At 38.7% G+C, this 21,940-nt stretch overlaps 1 protein-coding gene across 3 annotated transcripts in view; it reads right to left on the minus strand.

The window, feature by feature from the left end:
• The window catches only part of LRRC4C (leucine rich repeat containing 4C), a 164,619-nt gene that overhangs the window by 18,892 nt on the left and 123,787 nt on the right, over positions 1 to 21,940 (minus strand). For 2 of the 3 annotated variants that reach the window (XM_042906413.1, XM_042906415.1), the window contains exons 2-3: positions 4,899 to 4,950; positions 4,581 to 4,647 (exon numbers count right to left, since the gene is read on the minus strand). The gene's annotated coding sequence lies outside the window, so the exon portion shown is untranslated. The remainder of the gene's footprint in view (positions 1 to 4,580; positions 4,648 to 4,898; positions 4,951 to 21,940) is intronic. The other variant, XM_042906416.1, reaches the window with a different exon arrangement.

Genomic DNA, 21,940 nt, shown 5'->3' on the forward strand with positions numbered 1-21,940 from the left:
AATCAAAAATAAGTGTAACAAAAAGCAAAATCCAAAAAAGTGAGGATAAATTATATCGTTGTCAATCCTACATTCTCCAGTCCCGTATTTTAAGCTCCAACTGCCCTGTGAACAGAAATGGAAGGTGGATAGAGATGTAGGCAAAATTCTAAGATCAGTAGTTGGAAAATTATTGCCCATGGGCAAAATCTGGCTTGACACCTGTTTTTGTCAATAAAGTTTTATTGGAATACTTCTACATCTATTCATGTATGTATTATCTATGGCTGCTTTCACATTAAGTGCCACATTGTGTCATTGTGATAGAATATAAGGCTCACATAGCCCAAAATACTTACTCACTGACCCTCTACAGAAAAAGTTTGCTGGCCCTGCTTTGCAAGGTCAGCTTTCTAAACTATCTTTCATCTCAGAAATAAGAAAGAGATTCAGTTGTACTCAGTTGGCAATGGTTCCATGTGTCACATAACATATGTGAGGAGTCCTGAGCAAAAGAGGCAGTTCCACAACACAGCGGGGTTGTCCGTGGTACCTTTACTTGCTCGCATGTTTTTAGCACTTAGTGCCATACTACAGTCTCTGTGTGTCCACCTAAGTGGCTTCAGGGATTCTCTTATTTAGATTTATTTTTTTTTATTAATTTTTTTAACATTTATTTATTTTTGAGACAGAGAGAGACAGAGCATGAGCAGGGAGGGGCAGAGAGAGAAGGAGACACAGAATCCGAAACAGGCTCCAGGCTCTGAGTGGTCAGCACAGAGCCTGACGCGGGGCTCAAACTCATGGACCGCGAGATCATGACCTGAGCCGAAGTCGGCCGCTTAACCGACTGAGCCACCAGGTGCCCCTCTCTTATTTAGATTTAAATAAACTAACACAAAATGGAGAAAGGAGCTTAAAAGGATCCTTTCAAAGACAACACTGAATATTCTCAAAATAAAGCAAGTGTAGATAGGCACACTACAGCTAAAAATGGCAGAGCTAAGCTCTTCTCTCCTAGTATGACCTCTTTGAAGTTTTACAACACTTATGTATTAACGCAATGTTCATTCTGATTAATCTTGTGTATATATGCATGTCCACGTGTGTGGGGTGGTGGGTAACAATTATGTTCTCCAGCAATCATGTCCCATCACACTCTTATCCAAGCTGTTTACCCTCTTGGCTTCCCATCAGTCTTTTCTTCCCACCCCACCTGACCCCACCCACCAAAGCCTGCTGCTGTGCAAAATCAGTGCCTCTTCTGTCCCTGGGATTAAAAACTGTGTTTCCTCATTTCTCTTGGAGAATGACTAAACAACAGGTCTGTAAGAAAGAAACTTTGTAACTACCCTCTCCTTACTTCTTTTCCCCTCTTCCTGCTAAGTGTCTTCCTCTTACCATTCATGGGAAAGATGAATTAAAATCTGCTGGGCTGAAGCTTTAAAACCCATGAACATAGAACCCAAATTAAAATAATAGACTCTGAGAGTTTTAATTTTAAAAGGAATCCCAGAGACCTAGGTAAAAACTCCATTTTCTCTTTCACTATATGGAGATGTGGTCAATAATTCTGAATCTCATTTTCCCTTACCTGTAAAGTGGATGTGATATTTTTTGTCTTTCCCTTCTCATTATCAGGGCAACTTTAGATAGTTTATGAATTGTGAGATGGCTTGTAACTTCTAAAACTATAAATACAGGGGCACCTGGTTGGCTCAGTCGGTTAAGCATCCAGACTTCAGCTCAGGTCATGATCTCACAGTTTGTGAGTTCAAGTCCTGCATCGGGCTCTGTGCTGACATCTCAGAGCCTGGAGCCTGCTTCAGGTTCTGTGTCTCCTTCTCTCTCTGCCCCTCCCCACTCAGCTGCTGTCTCTCTCCCAAAAATAAATAAGCATTAAAAAAATTTTTCAACTATAAATATTAGGTAGACTTTGTGGAGACCAATCATTTTTTTACTTTGAATCCAAACTAAAAATAAAATCAATCAGAAAGGGGAGGGAGGAGGGAGACAGAAAGAGTAAAAACCACAGCTTTCTGTGTGGCAGATACTCTGCCTACTTCACATACCCAATTTTTACTTAATTCTCATAACAGCTGCACGAAATAGATGCTTCCTGTTGCTCGCCACAAATCACGCAATTAGCCACTGATCTCAGGTCTGTCTTAATATTCCCCTTTAACCATAACCATCCAGAGTATGGATATATACTCTTTGCTAGCTATGTTGCTTTGGATAAGCAATTTACTCTTTTGGCAACTCATTTTCCTCATTTCTAAAGGGATGAAGAAAAACACCACTCCCACGGTGTACTGGCTGGATTATTAAAACTAATCCCAGGGCCGCCTGGGTGACTCAGTCTGGTACGTGTCCAATTTTGGCTCAGGTCATGATCTCAAGGCTCTTGGGCTGGAGCCCTGCATTGGGCTCTGGGCTGACAGCTCAGAGCCTGGAGCTTGCTTCAGATTCTGTGTCTCTGTCTCTCTCTGCCCTTTCCTTGTGCCCACTCTGTCTCTCTCTCAAAAATAAATAAACATTGAAAAAAGTTAAAACTAATCCTAATGAAACGTTTCTTAGAAGTTTCTTAAAACGTTTCTTAGAAGTGCTTATATTCATTTTGCCTTTGACATGCCAAGACAGAGCATCTGAGAACTATAATCAAGGTTTTACCACCACCTGGCTGTGGGATCTAAACTTCAGCCTGGATCCATTTTTCCTTCCAGCACATTGCCTGGCAATGAATTTTGTGGGATTAATGAAGACAAGCTAAATGCAAGTACCTAGAAAAATATCTGGCACACAGTAGGTACACAATATATAGTATGTTTTTTCCTTTCCTAAATAAACTCCCTTCTCTCGGAATGTGATCAGCACAATGATTTCATGCTCCAGTTAGAAGACTGCAAATCAGGACTGAGGAGAAAGAAACATCAGTTTGAGCTGCCTAAATCAAGGAAAAGCCACAGCTGGGGTAGAAATGTGGCCCATGATATAAAGCCTGCTTACTTCCAACTCGCAGTCAAGGGTTTCTTCTTACCAGCATGTGCTTCCTTGGTAAACTTCACTCTCAATTCTTTTGTTTTTGAAGAAAAACATTTCCAGCTAATAACACAATTACACTTAAGTATCAGAGCTCATTTTAGTATTATTGCATTTGTTAAATCTAACTGAGTCCAAATTACTTCCTCATTGCTAATAAGAGAAGGGGGAGGAGGAGCAGGAGGAGGAAGAAACCAAGGGGGAGACCAGAGGAAGACCAAGCAGGAGAGGGTTTCCAGGGTTAAAGGAAGAGAAAGAGATGTACACACACAGTAACGGGAAAACAGAGATAGCAACACTACATGTAGCATCAAGTCCAATGAATGTCAGTTAAACTTGCTGCCCACGGTTTCTATGGAAACCCCTTAAGTTAAGAGTGGAACACAGACATTTTTTGGACTGCAATTCACAAGCTGTTTATTTAATTATGATGAAACATGAGACTGTTAGGGACAATACTGTTATCATACTGATAGCATTTAGAATTCAACGAATAGGTATGGCAAAATAAAAACTTAACAAAAATTTTTTTAAACCATTACCTTCATGTGAATTGCATGCAAATAAAATGCATCTTGTTTTCATACATTATTTCCCGCAGGCAAACCCCAAATTAGCCAAATGACATTCATTAAAAGGGAGTTCTTCAGAGGCCTCATGCCAATTATACACCCCCCATGCCCAGTGAACAAAACCAAGGTCACAGCATATTTTCAATTAAACCCAGGATAGCACCAAAGTGCAGCCCAGCTGGAAAAGCAAGCACATTATTACCCCATAGATCATTTGTGAGCAATGAATAGGTCTCTGGTGTTTTTCTATTTTATAGATATTTGAATATAAAAATAAAGAAAATCGCTTCAGATTAGCTTTTGCCTTCCAAAATAAACAACCACTTTCAGGGCATTACTCCTGGCGGCCCAAAGAAGAATGAGACTGGAAGCCATCACTTCTCTGTCCCTGATGGTTGGAAAAGGTTTGCTTAGCCTTTCATCTGGCCACAGGGAACCAGGTGATTGATGAACTCACTCATACCCTTGTTCCCTCACTAAATGGACATGTAGTTTCTAACTACTGTATATCAGGCACTGTGCTAGGGACAAGGGAGACAAGAAGATTAAATCCTAGTCCCTAGCTTAATTATGGATTTTTTAGAAAGGAATGCATTAATTTTACTGATAAATATTTAGGGAAGGACCACTACGGCTCATAGGCATTAAACTAAACAGATCAATAAATCCCGGATTCTGCCTTCCAGAAGATTACAATTAAATGGAGACAAAAAGACACATTGTCATAAGTCATACAGCAAGGAGTCAGTGTTCCTGCCTGCTGCCTCACGATTTCTCTGTGTATAGAAATGCTTCCTATGGATGCTGTACTGCAGAAGGTAAACGTGTTTGTGTGTACGGGATGACTGGCTGGTGGAAGATGGGGTGGAGAGGGAGCTTTGGGAATATTTCTATAGGGGAACCACATTTCCAGATTTGTCTATGAGCCACCCCTACCCTTATAAAATCTTTAGTCCATAAAACATAACTAAAGGAGGAGGCACTCACAAGAGAAGTGGATCCCAAGGAGAGTCATCTCTGGTGTCAGGCTGGGAACATGAAGGCTGTTTCTAAGCTGGCAAAGAGAAACATACAAGAAATTTGCAAATATGACTCAGTGAATATGTCTTTTCTACTATGCTGCAGCCTGTTTTTTGAAATCCAGTAGTGGTTTGCAGTAACTGGGCTTCCCACAAGTTGCTCGTGCTAGCAAAGCCAGTCGTTGCTGTTATTGGATTCGACAGTGTATAATGAGCCGCTTCACATTAGCTGCTGTTGTAGTGTTCAGCATATTGTGGGGAAGATTTAGCATGAATCATCACCCACCTAGCTCTCCATTGTGGTCTCTATGCTGTAAACAGGCAACGTGTTTGCCAATCTAAAAAAATAAAAAAATAAGAAAGCATCCATTAGAACAATTCAGCACATTTCTGGATCTGCTGCCACCACCATCGCCACAGATGACACTGGTGACAATATTTATTGAATTGCCACTGTATTTTAACATTCTCCTGGGCAGAGGGCCAAGGCAGCTATTTTAACCACTGGCCATTTTGAACAATGCATTTTTTAAGGCCCATGAAAAAATGCTGTTTGGAGTCAGAAGACCTGCTGTCTCCACTTGGTTCTGACTCATCCAATGCACGCCCTTCAACAAGTCACATGTTCTCTCAGATCCAGTCTTTATCAAAACTGCCCCTTAAGATAAAATGAGAGAATACACTTTGAGGATGGACAGGAAATAGTAAAACAGAACACACTGAATTACTAAAGTCGAATGGGATGTTAAGACTTTGATAGAGACATCAGCTGTCAACTCCAGTTGTTTCTTTTTCCACACCCCGAAAACAAGAGAGATATTAACATCTCCTCCTCCTGCCCATCCGCTCCCAACATTCCTACAGCAATGGCAGATTGCAAATTAGAATCTGAGATTGAGGGCCACACAGGACTTGGAGCAAAGAAATGTGAAAAGGTAGAGCTGGCATTTTGCAAAGCATCGTCAAGAAAACTCAAGAATCTTTAATTCCCACAAACACAGGTCTTTACAGCCAAAGCTTAGACACAGTTGGTGTGAACTATACAAAGCGGAAACCCTGGGCAAGTACAGATGGGAAAAGCCCACACAATTAGTAATCAAGATCAAGGGACTGACATGGATATTGAAATCACCAAGATTCTATCAAGAGTAGGATTGGAAAGAACAGCAGGGAGGCAGGTGTTAAAATCTTCAAGGAATGAGGAGGAGTGAAGTGTGGGTCTGCTGGGGACTCCTACAAGGAGGTGTTAGCAGGTGGCATAGTCTGATGGTGTAAGCTTCAAAGTGGGGCACTTTACTGTGTTGAGATGGTTTTGTTTGGAACAGATAACGCAAGTAAATGTGCTTCTCAAACTTCAAAGCAACATACCGCTAGTGAATATTATTCTTATTACATAAGTACAACTGACTATAATGAAATTTTATTTCAGAGATGATCTGTGGATTTTCTGTTATTGGTTTTAAAAGACATGTAACTCAATTGTATAGAAACTTTCCCCAAGTCTCATGGTTGCAAGAACTTCAGATAGGACACATCATGAAATGTGAGTGACAAGTTAACAGGTCAGGGGTTTATGAAAATGTGAAAGCAAGGAGGTGGGTAACAATCAGTGTGTGTAGGGGGGCAAAGAAAAGGTGGGAGGAGAAAACTCATGTTAATTGTTAAATAAGTAGCCAATTCTCAGTTCTCATATTAGACAAGAATTAGCAGTATTTGACATAGTGACCACCCTGTCTTTTCTGAAACATTGTCTGCACTTGGCTGCTGGGAAACCACACTCTCAATTCTCCTTCTACCTCATTGGTTAATCTGCTCTGCCTCCATCACTAGTTGTGCCTTATCTCTTGGCCTATGAAACCCTGGAGTGCACCAGAACTCAGTTAGTGGACCTATTCTTTGTCTATACTCATTCTCCAAGTGATCCCATGGTGGCTTTAAATGCTATCGACAAACATATACCTCCAGCCTGTAGTACAGACTTATACATATAACTGCTAACTTGAGACCTCCAATGGAGGCATCAAAAATCAATCTGTCTAAAATAACACTCTTGATTCCAACTCGACATTCATTCCCAATAATTTTCTAATAGCAACTCCAGTCGTTCATGCATTCATTCAACAAAAAATTTTAAGCTCCTACTGGTAGATATGCCAAGCACCATTCCGGGGATCATCCTCTGAGCAGCTCAGACCAAAGTCCCCCTAAATCTCCATTGTTTCACTTCATACTCATTACTGCATCCTGTTACCTCTACACCCTATCACCTTGACACTCTATTGCCTACACATTGGAAATCCTGTATATTAAGAATCTTGTCACTTTTCTTCACTTCCACTGCTACATCCTAGTCCATTTTCTATCTGTATAATTCAGTGATTCCTATAGCCTGGTCCAATATCTGGTGTCTCTGCTTCTCTTTGTGTGCTTCTTCAGTTTTATCTCACACATGGAGGGGTCCTATCGGACCCCTTATATTATACATTACAGATTAGATAATTTCCTCATATATATTATCCTGTCTGACCCTCATAATTATGGGAGGTGGGCAGAAATAGGTTATACTTTTCCATTTTGCAGATGAGAATGTTAAAGTGTATAAGGAAGTTAAGTAATGTGATCAAGTTTCAAGGGGACAAGACTAATATATGATAACTGTTACACAAGAAGTTAAGTGTTTAGAGATCTAAGCTAGTGCTCTGCCTAATATATAGTCTTTCAACGTGAACAAGCTAAGGAAGGGAAAGAGGTACTTAAGCCATTAATCATTACAAGGTTCTCTAAATTTGTAGGAACCTACTTTTTTGTGCTTTTTTTTAAAAACACATTGCACAATATGGCAATAATAAAAAGAACATTTATTGAGCAATTATCAACTACTGTGTTAGCCATCCATGATGTACTTGCCTATCATGTGTCTTTCTGCATCTTTAGACAACATGCTCTGTTGAGATTGGCACTATATTCCATTTTATGTGCATGTATAGCCCAGTAACTGCCATACAGTATATGCTTAATAAATGTTTCTTGGATAAGTGAATTAAATAGCTTACTTGGTTATATACAGAAAGAACCAACTGAACATACACGCTGAATCTGAATCACACAATCCATCAGTATATAAAATTATAGAATTATAACATTCATCAGTATGTAAAATCATAAACTTTCCATATTCTAAATCAAAAACTATTGGTATCAGCAATTTCTTATGGTTCAAGCTAAGTTTCCAAAGAGGGACAGTGATTTTGGAAATGTACAATTTGTCAATCAAATTTCTGGAATTCATGGACATCCTTTCAGTTTACTTCTGTTTATATAAACTTTCATGTACCAATCAAGGGAAAAAGAGCCAATAATTTTATTTCAATGCAAAGTCTCCTAACTTCAGATAGTCAATCTGTGGAACAGTAATTACAAACAAAACCAGAATAAGGACACTCAGTACTGAGTTATAAAAGGTTCATTTTCTATTAATTACCTATAGCAGGGTCCGCAAGCATAGAGCAGACAGGACACTTGCTCTGCCATAGCCTTAAAATCCAATAGGACAGCCATTCATACATCATGGAAAACTGAGGTGTCCATGCTGGTTTTTCTTAATAAAGCTGCTCAAATATTATTAATTCTCAATAGTTCTATTCTGACTTGCTCCTTTGTCATCTGACTTGCCCAAAGAGAGAATTAACCACATACATATCATTTTTTCATAGTATTTTCTTGATTGTACCACTTATCACCATGTGAGAACCAAGACATCCTATTAATCAACTGCTACTGTAGAACACTGTGTTGGGAATACACAAAAAATAAAAATTTTAAAGTAAAGGGAAGTGAGTATCTGAAGTAGAGATATGCATATAAAATATAAAATATACTTTATATATTATACAAACATTTTATAAATATAAATAATATATAAATATTTTATATGCCACTTAAATATCTCTTTCGCTGCTAGTGGTATCCTAGTTTAACACTGGAGATCAGGATGTGTGGGAATAGGGGAGGATACAACAAAAGTGTCCTTGATTTTCAAATAACAGCACCAAGTCAACCTCCTGCTCTAACCGATCTAAATCTATGGTCTGAAAGGACACATGCTACTGTGGTCTGTGTAAATGTGGCATTCATCTTCATGAGTGTACAGATGAAGAATGGATCAGGACTGGCACAGTCATGAGTGACTTATTCCATTCCTCATCACAAGTGAAGATAAATGACACAAAATATCAACCACCATGCATTATATATATTTTATTCCACATTTACTCCCACAGACACAAACATACAGGAGGCCTTTTTTTCAACCTGATTGTTTTTTTGTTTTCAAAATATACAGCTAACAATAACAACAGAGAACCTCTGGGAAAGTCAGAGGCAATGAAAAATGCTAAAGTAACTTCTACAGGACAAGCTTTACCCGGTGAGGGGATATGTCAACAGACCTTATCTCTGAGAACTCTAAAATGGCTGCATGCCTCCAAATAGGATTTCACGGGTCTCTGGCTGCTGTCATTAAGCTAATGTTATGAGAAATCACAAAGACCCTCCAAGGATACTGCACTAGATTACTTTCCCACCTGTGGAAAATTCACTAAGATGGTGATTCTAACAGAATAGCTTCCAAGACCTCCTGATTACACAGTAGTCCTTCTTGGTTTACTTTATTCTCAGATGACATTCTTTATCCTCCGATGATGTGCATTCCTTAACTTGTGAGTTGGATTAGGATGTCCTCATTAAGCTTCTTAAACAGCTGGTAAGGTAGAAAAAAGGCTAAATAATGGCATCACCAGGGATATTCTTCCCTCCCCACCCTCATACCTAGATAACGTGGGTACTCAGTGTCAGCCTACCTTTGTATATGGCCTCTTTTAGGTTACAATGCTGTAGTACCATTGAGATCATATGGGATCATTTTAAATTATTGCATTCAGACTTAAGCCTAATTTGAAGCTGGCCCTGTTTGGAAGGATCTAGTCCCCTAGATCTAGTTCCCTAAAAATTGCATCTAGATTATTAGAAAGCCAAGTTTTCTTTTCACCAGAGCGATTGAGAGTCATGGTCTTTGTCTCCTATTGCCCGTGCCTGACTTTTCCCAATGTTGTGAGTCCCACTTTCCAGTTAATAGTGGGCAATGGACTCCAGCTACAGGCAGAACAAATCCTGGCCATCTTCTGTAGCTTTATTCTCACACTCCACCTCATGACATTGTTGTTCCAGATTTAGCTCTGATCTTACGCTCTAATAGCTTATACTCTATACACCACTTTGGGAAATTGTACCAATTGAGCCCCAAGACCATGCCTCCATATGTATCTGTGATCTCTTATGAGATTCCTGTCCTCTTCTGTAAGTCTAAGTCTTTGGTAGTATAACATAACCCAGATCCCAGGACCTCAATGACCAAGGACCTGGCTTGTTTCTTAAAGTGCTAGATATCCAGCATATCACCTTAATCCTCATCAGAATTGATAGCCTTCTGTTATATATCTCATTCAACATTAATTAAATGCTTACTGAATATCTGGGACTACTCTAGACTCCGAATTCTGAAATGAGTCAGACAGTGAGAAACTCTCACTTCACAGAGCATCCCCCCTTAGGGGTTAGACAGATAACAAACCAGAAAAGATCAGGTAGAGATAAGTATTGAAATGAAAATAAAAGAGTGACAAGATAGGGAATTACTGAAGGGAAATATTACATTGATTTGGTCTAGTAATATCCCTCTGCAAAAGAAACAGTTATGGTGCCTGGGTGGCTCAGTAGATTAAGTGTTTGATTCCTAGTTTTGGCTCAGGTAATGATCTCATGGTTGGTGAGTTTGAGCCCCGCATGGGAGTCTGTGCTAGTGGTGCAGAGCCTGCTTTGGATTCTCTCTCTCTCTCTCTCTCTCTCTCTGTCTCTTTCTGCCCCTCCCCTGTTCTCTCTCTCTCTCAAAATAAATAAATAAACTTAAAAGAAAACAAACACTTAACTTAAATAATAGAAAGATCTAGAAGAAACCACTGCAGGTAGAGAAGGCAGCTAATATAGAGGCTCCAAGTTTGAGGGAGTGCTAAGGGCTAAATGTTTGTGTCCCCCGCCTTGAATTCATATGTTAAATTCCAATGCTGAATGAGATGGTATTAGGGGGTGGGCCTTTGGGAAGTACTTAAGTCATTAGGATGAAGTGCTCCTGAATGGAATTGGTACCTTTAAAAAAAGAGACTTCAGAAATCTCTGTTGCTCCTTCTTCCACATGAAGACATGAGAGTCTGCAACCTGGAAGAGGGCCATGGTGACTCCCTATATCTGATTTCATTCCTCCAGAACTATGAGAAATACATTTCTGTTCCTTATAAGCTACCTGGTCTGTGGGGTTTTGTTGCAGCAGGCCAAACAGACAAACACAAGAAGCATGTTATACTTAAAGAATAGCAAGGGGGAGAAAGAGGCTACTCTAGTAGGAATAAAGTAGGCAAGCATAAGAGTAGGAGATGTGGATGGAGAGTGTGTTTGTTTCCTTTGGTCTCCACAACAAGTATTGCACCCTGATGGCTTAAAACAACAGAAATTGACTCTTTCCCACTTATGGAGGTCAGAGGCCTAAAACTGAGATGCAAGCAGGACTCTCCAAAGACTTTAGGGGAGAATTCTTTCTTGCTGTTTCCAGCTCCAGTGGCTCCAGATTTTCTTTGTTTTGTGGACACATAACTCTGATCTCTGCCTCCGATGGCCTTCTTCTCTTTTCCATATGTCTTTCCTATGGGTTGTCTTCCATAAGAACATTTGCCACTGCATTTAGGGCCCAAGTGGATAACCCAGGATGATCTCACCTCAAGGCCCTCAATTTAATTACATATGGAAATATAATTTTCCAAATAAGGTCACATCTATAGGTTCTGGGAGTTTGGATGTGGACATATCTTTTAGGAAGCCACCATTCAATCCACTACAGAGAGTTAGCCCTGCTGAGCCAGGGAAAACAATTTCTTCGTATTCTGTATGCAATGACCAGCTCTTGCAGAGTCTCACATTGGAAAATAATACAGTCTGGTTTAGACTTTTAAGCTATCACTCTGGCTATACATGAGAAGTGATTGAAGGGGTCGACAGCAGATCAGTAGTGCATGTGAGAGTGGCTTGATACTCAGTGGCAGCAGTAAGAATAGAGAGAATTAGAAAATTAAAGATTATTTCTGGAGGCGGCATCAAGAATATCTGCTTAGGAATAACATATGGGGATGGTGGTTAAAGAAACCAAAACAACTACCTCATGCCACCGACCCAGTACAATTGTCCAAATATCATCTGCTCTTGAACTCACCACTGCCATGTTCCATATGCCCTGTAAGAAGAGTATTTGTGTGAAGGGATCACCTCTACTTCCCTAGCTATTCTTAGACCTTTGAAAATATTATCCTCTCTGGGACAAGTCTAGCTCTTGTCCCAGTTCCTATGGCTGGGTGTGCTTTGTCTAACTTTACTTCAAGAGTCTGCCCTTCCAGTAACCGATCTCATTTTAAAACAAGGCTTTTGCAATTCTTTCTCATTCCAATACAGTTCCCTGGGGCATCCAAGCAGAAGGTGAGTGATTTGGTTATACCCTGAAAATGCTACACCATTCAGATTATTCCCTGGAATGTGAGAGATTTACCCATTCTCTTCAGGTCAAGGGAACTGAAAACTCTCCGGGAACAGATCTAACAAAGTTTCAGAGCCTAATTATACAACGATTACCATGTCAGGAGCCTACATATGGTCTGTACTTAAACCCCTAGAGAACTATAGCTTCTGTATTGTCTTTCTACTTCAGGGACTCCTTATGAATAAACAAAGCGACTGGCTTAATAAAAACAATACTTATTCTGCTAGTTATGTTTTCTGAAGAAATTAGGATTTCAAGTCAAGTATAATTTATCTCCTTAAATAATTTCAAGTCAAGTATAACGTATCTCCTTCATGAGATTGAAGTTCTGATAGAGAACAGAGCCTTAAAGTGTCCTGAGTAGCATGCTAAAGGTAGAGATAAGAGATAGCAGTGGGCTAAAGTTCATAAGTGAAATCCCTTAATAAAGGCCAAATTTTCATCTTGAGCAAGCCATTTTATGGGATTGTGGCTGGCAGCCTAATAATATACTGTTGGGTTCTAGGGGAAAAATAAAGCAACATGAGATCTTTCTCCTTTTTCCCTGACCTCATTCCCCATGAGCCGTTCCCACAAGACATTCCAGAGTGCCTGCGTAGTATTTCTTCTTCTAAGGGCCATAATAAGCTTATTTTTAAATAGGCTCAAGTTTTCAGAATGACTTCAACTTTCAGTTTTGATTTCAAAATGACATTTATCTGCAACTATATTTTCAATGTATCATTTATGGTATATAATTGTTCTTTTGTCCCTTAAATGCATACTCAATTTTAGGATTTGGTATTCTAAAACCAACAGTATTTAGAAATAGTCTTATTAGAGCAAGCTTAAAGCATAGCAAGAAGATACAGGCCTTCCTTGGAGAACACCACAGTGAAGTGACTAATGCAATAAAACACATCAAATGAAAATTTGGGTTTCCCAGTGCATATACCAGTTCTGTTTATACTATACTTAGTCTATTTAGTATGCAATAGCATTATGTCTAAAAAAATGTACGTACCTTGACTGAAAATACGGTTTTCCTTAAAAAAAATAAAAACTAACCATATTTGAGCTTTCGGAGAGTTGGAATCACCGATTAAAGATCACCGTAACAAATATAACAACAAAAACATTTGAAATAGTGTGAGAATTACAAAATGTGACAGGGACATGAACTTAGCAAATGTGGTTGGAAAAATGGCAACAACAGACTTTCCTGACGCAGGGTTGCCACAAACCTTCAATTTGTAAAAAGACAAACAAACAAATAAAAACAAAAACAAGCAAAAAACACATACCATCAAATCAGTATCTGTGAAATGCGACAAAGCAGAGCACAATAATGGGGCATGCCTGTACATTCCCAGGCGTGTGAATATTTGGCAAGGGTGAACATGGGGCTGCTCCTCTCTGGTTAGACCATCCATGCATCTGAAAGATCTTTAATATAGTCCAATGTAACCCCAAGTGGTAATTGTGTAGAAATACAGGTCACCAACCTAACATTCATCAGCAAGTGGAAAAACGTTGTTGATGTTTACACTGACGTGTAGTTCTGTTCTTACTTTGGGTTTGTTTAAATGAGAGCTACTGTCTTTGTCATGAAGGCTGTATCAAATCCACTGTGGGTTAAGAGTAGAAAAAGAGGGGGACCTAGGTGGCTCAGTTGGTTAAGCATCCAGCTCTTGATTTTGGCTCAGGTCATGATCTCAGGGTTTGTGATATGGAGCCCCGCATCATGTCAGTGCGGTATGCTTGGGATTCTCTTTCTCCCTCCCTGCCTGCCCCTCGCCTATTCCATGCTTTGTGTCTCAAAATAAATAAATAAACATGACAAGTAGAAAAAGATTGTAAGAGAGAAAAACTTCCTAGTTGATGAATATTCGTCTCTTTACTCATTCATTTACTCCTTAACTATTTTGTTATCGTTGAGTCACCTAAACCGTACTGAGCACAAAATGATTAAGTGGGAATGGGGCAGATAGTGGAGTTGGGTGGATATTAACTATGCTGCACTGCACCGCAAAAGAGTGAAGTCCCCGTGTCTCCATAGAGGGAAACTTCCCTTGCAGATGGAAATTTGGTCATTGATTTTTTTTTTTTTTTTTCACACTCAAGAGTCTAAAATCCTCCTCCCATTGTGACTGCTTGGAGAATCCTGACCAGGATAGGCGTCTCGGATGTCGGGGAGAATTTTCAAATTGGAATTAGAGAAGCCATTCCCAGGTTAATGAGTGCAGAGCAGCAGGCATTTTGAGGAGTTTATTTGGAGAAAGGAAACGTCTGCAGAAATCAAGTGATTAAGATGTGATACTCAAAGCGAACTCTGAGCGATCTCATTAGCAGAGACTAAGAATAGTCTACAAATGTAATAAGAGCCCTGATACAAGGTCACAAACATCCCAATGCAAGCCAGATGTGTGGGACCCAGTAAAGAGAAAGATGGAGAACCTGATCAGGAAATAATCTTCCCTAGAAGAGAAGAGGGTTTCTTCCCAAGTCCTAATGGAGGAAGATCCAGAAATGCATATGAAACTTTCCAATGCCTATTATTCATAGTTCTCCAGATGTGCATATGTATATTATGTATATTTTTCTTCCATGATATGGATTCAATTATTCTGAATTAATTTAAGTAACTCCTGTACAAATGTCAGCTTCTCACAGATTTTCCTTCAGAAACTTCCCTAAAAGGACCCCTTAATCACCTGCATACTGTTTCTCATCTCCTTTCTCTGAAATTACATTATTTACTTTCCTCTTTTTAAAACTATATTCTTGCTTTCAGAAGACTATAAGATTCATGCATAGAGGGGCATTATATAGCTTATTCACTATCTTATTTCTTATGCCTAGAATAATGTTTGGTACATGATAAGTCACTCAGATAATTATTAAATCAAAAACACTAAGAACCGTTCTCACGTCTTCATAAAATCAACTATAAACTATACCTAAACGATACCTCTCTGCATTGTTACACAAATGAGAGAATATTGAAATGGTGGTTTTAGCTAAGGAACCAAGACATAGAAGATGATACATTTCAAAGAGGGCACAAATTTACCGTGGTGGTTGTCATATATTTGCACAGCTAATAATCTCTTGTTAATAATCTCTCACAAAGACATCACTGAACCAGAGAAGGCTCATGAAGAGGATTTCTTTGGAGACCTATACTGTGAGTTCTACTCCTAAGGAAAGTGGTAGGTAGTCTCTACGGCCTAACCCTCAGCTTACTTAGGGGCATTAGGAGTATTAGAGAATTTTCTGAGGAACTTTCAGTGGGTTATGACTTACTATTACCAATTCCAAGACCAATTCCAAAAAGAATTCCAAGGATTTCTATCCTTCACCTCAAGACTAAGAATATAAGGCTGTGATGGCACAGTAGAGTAGACATAGGAGAGTGGTATCTAAATCCCATCTGAAAAAATCTCAAAAGCAAGAGACCAAATGTTGATCACACATATGAGGGAGTTGATGAGACAGCCTTAAAGATATTTTGGATCCTGTGCAAAAGGGTTGCTTGATGAGGTAAACAACTTACCAGAGGGAATCTGAAACTATTTCTGGATGTCTAGGAGCTGATGGAGTAAGTGATATGTCAGGGAAGAGAGTCTCACTCTCACCAAAGCAAATGTGGGAAAAGTCAAAGAGAAGGGGTCGGTCACCAAAGAACACATGTAGAAGAAAGCTACCCTAAGAAAGTCAATTTCAAATGTCTGGCAAATCCAAAGATTTTGATATCAAGTCAAGACAGCACCAGGCAAGTAAAAGCTATTATGCCCAACACCTAACTCCTTTCCCTAACCATGATACAACAAATAAAAGTCAGGATTAGAGGTAGGCAGATGGGAGAAGAGAAAGAATAGAAGGTTCTGTGACAATACAGAGAAGAAACCAGCAATGTCCATTCCCCAGTCTGCGACATCAGGCTTCCTACTTGAAATCGGGACTATGTTGGGGAAGGCAGGAATCTTAGTATTGAAATAAGTTCAAAGTTTTGAATATTATATAACTTGGATATGTCAATTACTTTCCATGGTGTCTTACATTACATAAACATTTCCAGATAGTTTTCATCTAAGTGCAGAAGAAAAAACTAGACCCAATGAATAAATTTTAAATGGGAGAAAAAAAATGAAATCTCCTTATAATTACATCTACAGTTTGTATTAGTTCAAAATGATAGTTATAATAATTTTACCGAATTCAAAATCACAAGGGGTCCACAGTATGAATTTTCAGATAGAAATCCACTCTCAGATTTTAAATTTCAAATTTTAACCTTATTTCTGTCTGGTTTTGCTTCACATTTTGCTAATGTTTGATAATGAAGACAACAGCAGTTTTTGAAAAAAGGGCTCTCAAATTGATTCATATGAATTATTTTGTAATCAGCAATAAACAATTCCTAGTGCTTAAATATTTTTAAAGTATCTGGTATTTCTAAAAGAGATCATGACAGAGGATACATCCAGGAGTTTTTCTTTTTTTTTTTTTTTTTTTGAAAATTAGAGGCAATAAATAATTCTTGTCTTATTGTCTGGATCATACACTACTACAGAAAAATGTAAAGGACCTAAAAAAATAAGATAAAATATCCATATATGTGTGTGTGTAGACTTGGGAGTGGGTGAAATACATAAGACACAGATGTTTGGAAAATACAAAATGGTAAATACTTTTGGTAAAAAAGAAAAAAATAAACAAATAATAAGGCATTGAAGGGGTGCCTGGGTGGCTCAGTCGGTTAAGCATCTGACTTCAGCTCAGGTCATGATCTCGAGGTTTGTGAGTTTGAGCCTGAATTGGGCTCTGTGCTGACAGCTCAGAGCCTGGAGACTGCTTCGGATTCTGTGTCTCTCTCTCTCTCTCTGCCCCTCCCATGCTCATTCATTCTCTCTCTCTCTCTCTCTCTCTCTCTCAAAAAATAAACACTACTTTTTTTTTTTTTTTAATAAGGCATTGAATGGGACCTCTCCCATTGCAGTAGAGTACTTCTTGTTAGCCTCAATGGGTATTTGTGAGTTCTCATGTTTTTAGAAAAGAGTAGACCAGAAATAATTACGATATAATTTTACCTAATGTAGGGCTTGCACAACTTTTTGGACTTTGTGTTTGGTTGTTCATTTTTAATGTCTGTCCCAGATTTTCCCTTTTCTTGACTCTTTTTATAGGAGTGTTTGAAACATCAATTTCCTGTATTAATCAGCTGATCTGACTGGCCAAAGGTTGAAAAAAGGCCAAGTTGCAAGCCTGTCCCAACTTAATATTTGCAAAAAATATAGGCTTTTGGTGTCTCTAAAAGCTGGCAAGGCAAGAAAGAGAAATGCAATTTAAAAGTATTATTAACAGAAAAAACCCCCACAAACATTTACATTCTAATTTATGTGGATAAACCCCACCCTACATAGAAGTTTTTGTTGCAATTCATATGTTCTCACACCAACCGATTTGAAAATATTGCCACATATTCTATGCTCTGTGCAGAGCTACAGAGACAAAAGCAATCGAGATTGTGATAGGTTTGTCCCTTCCTCATTATTGATTTGCAATCCTAGAAACCATTGCCGATGGTGAAGGAGAGAAATGGGGAAGCGAAGCAAAGGTAGGAATTTTACCCCCACATTTGTCCCTGGAGACCATAAAAACTATAAAGACTCTAATCTGGCTAAGAACTCAATATTTTAAATATTCATGAATGAGTGCAAGGGGACAATGGATCATACTCATAGTTCCCATTATTTAACTTCTTACTCAACGTCATCATCTTTTTATTATCTGGAAAACTGGTTCTGGGAAAAAAAAAAAAAAAGACTGACCATTTGTACCAGATGTCATTTGCAGTCCCAATTTTGTTGTCTCCTCTCCAGGGACTCAGTCTGACCTTCATTAGCTCATAAACATCCCAGCTGCAAATTCTCTTCACCTTTGCTTCCCTTTTGGCATTTTTCTTTGGTGGAAAGGTTAAAGGAAAATGGATTCTAAGAATTTTTGGTACAGAATTGGAGAAGGAGACACAAATGGAATGGATTAAAAAAAATGCTTCCTTTAGGCCCAGGGTAAGAGAGAGGGCAAGGCAATGCCTGTTTGATTATCTTTGCTCTCTCTCGAAGATTACAATTTCTCCCCACTATTATGGGAGTTAGCAGGTTGCTCTGTAATTATTCTTTTGCCTGAGTAACAACCCCTTCCCCACCATTAGATTGTGAACTTCTTGAAGAAACCTGCAAGGGTTTTGTCATCTCTGTAGCCACAAGTTTTTTCTGCTTATTTCCTCGTTTTGTTGTGTTTTTGGGGGCCAAGTACTATGCCCAACTCTCTCTGTAAGGCGTGTCATTTCCATCCACTTCAATGGGAAAGTAATAGTGACTTAATAAGGTTAACCAACTTGGTGAAAGCTGGTAAGACAGTTTTCCTGTCCAGGCTGTCCAAATTCAAAGATGGGCATTTTAACTTGTATTTCTAAGTACCTATTCAGAAAGAAAGGCTTGGAAAATCTTTACTGTGATCACTTTCATGAAACAGGATTGAACTCCCAACTTCCTCATAGCCTTTCTGGATGAGATGTTCTCATTTGCCATCTCACCCCATCTACAAGCTTCATTATCCCTCTAATCACGTCCACTACCTATCTCTTCTGTCTTTTGTCTTCTATTATAGTTTTGTTAAAGGGCAGCAACCATATTGCAGCTAGTCTTGATTAAGCAGACACGCCATTTGTCAGGGAGCCAAGCAGGAAAAGTCCTTATAGTGGTCCCCTTAAGCCACTGCTTGGCATGTTTCCCAGAAAGCACAGTGCATCTTATCCATACTCAATCCGCCATACCATGTGCAAGAACATTTATACCCATTAAAAGTTTCAGATCTATTTTGAAGCAAATTTTATAATACGGCCCAGAGAGAATGATAGTTTCACGTTATCTTGAAGGTTTGATTTTAATAAGGATTGGCTGTCTCTCAGAGGGTTTAGAACAAAGCGAACGGCATTTCAAAAGGAGTCACCACATCCTTTGATGTTCTAAATCTTTTCTGATTCATACTGTAGGTGAGAGTAAGGTAATATAAACTCCCTCCTAAAGAAATCACTGGGTTGTAACATATCTACACTATAAAGACATTTGGTGGCAAGGTATCAATGTATATATTGAACTGTGGCTGATTTCAATTCTATAGTAGGATGTGAAATTAAAAGAACATACATAAATATTTGTATCTATGTATGTGTGAATATGTGTATATTCTGAAATTCAGTATGTTGTCATATATAAATTAGACTGTAAGTTGCTTCTAGACTCAATATATCCTATAAATAGAAATTGCTTATAATAACATAACAGCAATTATGCTTACCAGGTTAGAAATACCAACTAAAAGGGGGCATGTGGGTGGCTCAGTTGGTTAAGCATCCGACTCTTGATTTCTGCTCAGGTCACAATCGCACAGTTCATGAGTTCAAGCCTCGCATCAGGCTCTGTGCTGACAGCATGGAGCTTTCTTGGAATCCTATCTCACCCTCTCTCTCTCTGCCCCTCCCTTGTTTGCTCTCTCCCTTTGTCAGAATAAATAAAAATAAACTTTAAGAAACAAAGAAATACCAAGTAAAAGAAAACTCTCAAGCCATGTGTAGTAGGCACAATTTGAGGATGACCCTAAGCCACACCACTGAATACTCTCCCCACCCTCTAAGTATGAGCAGGGTTTGTAACTTGCTTCCAACCAATGTAAAATTACAACAGTGGCAGGACAGTCACTATCTTGATTGGAGTACATTATATGGCAAAGGTAACAGAAGGTTATGCCTACAATTACATGATGCTATGTAAGACCTGTCTTAGGAGACTGCAGTGAGAGAGTCACCTGCTGGCCTTAAGGAATTAACCTGCCATGTTGTTGTAAAAGGGCCACGTGGCAAGAAATTGTAAGTGGCCTCTAGCTGCTGAGCGTGTGGCCCTGTGGACAGCCAGCAATGAAGCCTAAGTCCTGAGCTACAAGGAATTGAATCTTGCCAATAACTCCTTTAACTCAGAAAAGAACCCCAAGCTTCATCTAGACCCTGGCCAATATTTGATTGAAGCTCTCTGAACACCTGAACTGAAGACCCTATCAAGTTGTGTCCAGAATCCTACCCCCAGAAATTGAGATAACAAATATATGTTGTTTTAAGCTAATACATTTGTAGTAATTTGTAACACAGCAATAGGAAACTTATATATATGTGTATATATAAGTTTATATATACACATATATATAAGTGTATATAAGTGTATATATATATATATATATATAAGTGTATATATATAAGAATATATATACGTATATATATATTCTATTTATTTCTTGAAATTACAGAGGCCACATTTCAATCATTAGCAAAACTATCTCCTTTCAATAATTCGGTAGAATCTGAATAGAAAATGTTCTTGGGCGGGGGGGGAAAAAAGACACCCTAAATTAGATATTATAGGTTATGAATTAAGTGGACATAGGTATGTCCTGTGGATGCTGTGGGAAGAATTTATAATTGATACCCATCTGGTAATTAAAGCTCAGGGCATGTTACCAAAGTAGAATATAAATATATTTCTCTAGAAATCTTAAAAATATATTTTAAAAAATCTCCCTCAAAGTAAAAATATGCACAGATATTTATTAGAAAACCATGCATCATACAAATATAAGCTTAAGGAATTTGTTCTGTGGTGGGCAAAATTATGAATGCGAAACATGACATACAACCTAGTATATCATTTTCAGGTATGTGTCTTTTTTTTTTTTTTTTTAAACATTTATTTATTTTTGAGACAAAGAGAGACAGAGCATGAACGGGGGAGGGTCAGAGAGAGAGGGAGACACAGAATCCGAAACAGGCTCCAGGCTCTGAGCTGTCAGCACAGAGCCTGACGCGGGGCTCGAACTCACAGACCGCGAGATCATGACCTGAGCTGAAGTCGGCTGCTTAACCGACTGAGCCACCCAGGCGCCCCCAGGTATGTGTCTTCATGTGTGTCTATGTGTATCTGTGTATGAGTATGCAAGTGCCTTTATGCCCACGGTAGTATGTGTCTATATATGCTTCTGTGTATGTGTATGTACGTGTCTGAGTATATACCTCTGTCCTTGTTTGAATCTGAGTACTGTGGGAGTCTATGTGTGTATCTGCATGGGGCAGAGTATGTGTATCTGTCTGTGTGTGTCTGTGTATCCATGGGTGTGAGGAGGCCTGGAGAAATGGGAAAAAAAGACAAAGGGACCTCTTTAGAGGACTTCATAAATATTAATAAGCAATAGAGAGGAAAAAACAAACAAAAAACATTGACTTTGTACCCTGTAATCTAGTATTAGTTCCAATTCTGCAATATACAATTGACTCTTGAACAATGTGGGATGAGTCACACTGACCCCCATGTAGTCAAAAATCCATGTATAACCTCTGACCTCCACAAAACTTTACTAATAGGCCACTGTTGACTGGAAGCCTTACCAATAACATAAACAATTGGTTAACACATATTTTGCATGTTATATGTATTATATACTATATTCTACAATAAATTAAGCTAGAGAAAAAAATGTTCAGAAAATCATAGGAAGAGCAAATAACATTTACAGTACTGTATTGTATTTATAGAAAAAAAAAACCTGCATGTAAGTAGACCCACACAGTTCAAATTGGTGTTATCCAAAGGTCAACTGTATTA

The sequence above is a fragment of the Panthera leo genome, chromosome D1 (genome assembly GCF_018350215.1).
Source record: "Panthera leo isolate Ple1 chromosome D1, P.leo_Ple1_pat1.1, whole genome shotgun sequence".
Classification (NCBI taxonomy): Eukaryota; Metazoa; Chordata; class Mammalia; order Carnivora; family Felidae; genus Panthera; species Panthera leo.